The sequence below is a fragment of the Polypterus senegalus genome, chromosome 3, assembly GCF_016835505.1.
Source record: "Polypterus senegalus isolate Bchr_013 chromosome 3, ASM1683550v1, whole genome shotgun sequence".
In the NCBI taxonomy this organism is placed as follows: domain Eukaryota; kingdom Metazoa; phylum Chordata; class Cladistia; order Polypteriformes; family Polypteridae; genus Polypterus; species Polypterus senegalus.
In genome coordinates this window covers 157,160,385-157,163,510 of record NC_053156.1, presented here as the reverse complement: position 1 = coordinate 157,163,510, position 3,126 = coordinate 157,160,385, and positions in this window count along the sequence as shown.

Here is a 3,126-nt window from a genome sequence, read left to right as displayed (position 1 = left end):
TCATATATTTCTCTGTTGAAACACAAACTTCTTCTGCAGTTTCTATTTTTTAATGGAGTGGTGTATGTTTTTTGACGTTTCTCTACATTCTATGTTATGCATATTTTTATCAGTCCTGAAAAGACTGTCAGTCCCTGCTGCTGAAACATATCCTAGTATGATGCTTCCATCATCATACTTTACAGCAGAGATGGTCTGCAGTCTTAAATTAGGGTCACACCAGTGAATTCATAGAGAGGCCAAACATTTCAGCTTAGCGTAGCTTAAGTAAACAAAAATGTGTCCTTATTTTTATAGAATGACATTTATAGAATTAACCACATCTAGGTGGTGTGGTAGTAAAGTAATATTTATCCAGTTTTGTATTTTTCACTGTAATTTAATGCAGTGCACAAAATGACAATAAAAATTTATTTAATACTTAATACTGTATAAAACTCTGCCTTAATTTCTGAAGGCTGTCAACACAAATTTTCCCAGCATACCCGACAGTGCAGCTTATTATTTTTAAATATATGAGATAACTAAGATCTTCTAATGGTGCAGTTCTTGCTGCATTAAAGTCTTGTTATTAAGATACTGATAAATTACTACATAATTTTGTAGCTCCTGTTGTATGCAATTTATTGCTTAGTTCTTCTCGTGAGGCTTTGTTAATTGTAACAATTATGTCAGCATTAATGACTGCTGGCAGAAGTAGAAGAATGATTTCTGAAGTGTATAGGGCTATACCTTCTGCTCAGATTTAGCCAAATGCCACAAAGGTGATAGGACAATGCAACAGAGGGACAAGTAGCCAAACATGCTGTGAAAGCAAACCAAGTGCCTTTCAAGACAAAGAAATGATATATTCTTCAATGACAAAGTCAACCAGCTAACCTCAGCCCAACTGGACATGTATTTCACATGTTGAAGACAAAACCAATGGCAGAAAGTTAAAAAACAAGCAGTATCTGAAGACAGTTGCAGTAAAGAACTGGGAATGGTGGATACCCAGCACTTGGAGACGGCCAAAGGTTCCTGACTTCAGGCAGACATTGACTGTAAAGAATATTCAACCAAATATTTAAAATGATCATTATATTTATGATTATATTACAGTACTTTGTTCAAATAAACCCATGGAAAGTTTTGCAGAAAAATGGTTGTCATTCCTAAGCTGGAAGTCTCCAATTCGATTATACTGTATATAATGATTGCTTTATTTTATATCCATTGTTGTGGTGTATAGAGCCAAAATTATGAAAATTGTGTTGCTGTCCAAATACTTATGGACCTTATTGTACATCATAATAAGTGCATTGTTCAGAACAGAGCAAGAATACGTACCCACTCGGTTTTGGCCAACTATGTCAGACTGCTGTCCCCTAAGAAATCATCAGAAGTGCTTAATTAATTGTCAAAAAATATGTCAATATAGACATGCTTTAGAGAAAAAGAGTACAGTGCCCTTCAGGGGAATGGTCACCTTTAAGCCTTGGTCCAGGATGACAAGGACATCCTGTAACCGTAGACTTTAAGTAGTGGAGCGTAAGTGAAAGAGGCAGCTTGATCAGTACTCCTGGCAGAAGTGACATCAGTGCTTCTCCGGATTATTCTTCATTTTAACTCTGGTTAGTAGTTTTACATTCAAATTCCTCTTCATAATATTCAACAAACCCATCCCCATTACTAATCTCATGTGCTTGACACCATGTAAAAAGTTAAAAGAGATTTATCCAAAAAACTAGCTGTTACACGGCCAAAGGAAACTCAACAAGACAACAATCTGAGAGATTAACTCTTAAAAAGATAATGAAATTTCAATTTTGTATTTTTAAAGAAAAATAATGTGACCTACTAATAAAATTGCACAATCTAATGGACTTCACCTTCTGGTAAATTGTGTGCAGCAAATAGACCCTGGGCAGGAAAAGTGGGACCATATTGAAAACTTAAGGTTGTCTGATAGTTCTTACCTTCTTTGTGGTGACATACATACATACATATACAGTACAGGCCAAAAGTTTGGACACACACCTCCTCATTCAATGTGTTTTCTTTATTTTCATGACCATTTTATGCTTGCCACATAAAAGACAGGCTGGAAGAAGCTGCCTGAGAAAGCAGAAACTTTAAGAACGACTTAGGGCTGAGAGTTATAAGGACACCAGGTATCACTAGAGATAATCCTTGTCTCGTGTCCCTGTAGCATACAAATGTACCTCCCTCTGCCAGTGCAGATTTTCCTTTCTCTCTTAGGGTCAGGCCAAGTTCTTCTTCCTTTATGCCATTTGTTAATTCATGATTACCTGGATGATCTGCCAGGCAACTCTCACTGAGACTGTCCTTTTTTGGCCACTCATTTAATAGCCTAAAGTGCACGTTTAAAATGTGGAAGGAAAAGAAAGATCACAGAGAAAATCCTTATAGATATAGAGAAAAATCATTAATTTCATACATATAGCCCATATGCCTAGATTTGAATCCAAGACTTTTGACTCATGAGGCAACAACAAACAACCATATTGTCCATTAATTTTATAATTTATTCTGAAAGGAAGTCAGTGAAACTGAGTCAGCAATTTAAATTGCTGAATTTGGTTCAAATTAGGATTATTTTGTTTTATATAAATTTTATTGATTTTATTGTAATCATTCCATACAAATAGACACATTTTTACAAAAAATAGGATTGAAAACAAATCAACCCACACCCCTGAGAAAGAGAGTATGGCCAACAGAGTAAAGCTTATAGCTTGTAAAAATGCATAAATTATAGAATTTAATAGGTGGATAAAGATAAATGAAGAAGAAAAAGAAATGGGAAGAGAGTTACTTCCTCAGTGTTTTAAGAGCGTATTCTAAAATATTATTGATTAGATCCTGCCAGGTTTTGAAAAAGTTCTGCACAGATCCTCTAAATTAGGTATTGTAGTTCAGTAGATTAAACCTAATAAGGTTTGGGCTGTATTTTTATAAATATTTTTCAGGGGATGTTTGGTTCAGGAAATATTGGACATTGCCATATTTCTCCCTAATAAACTTTATTAACAAAGAATACTATTATGTAAGTATTTCAAATTTGTATTGTTTATTCAAAACTGCCCTGTACCAGTATCTTTCAGAATCATCTTTATTTGTTAG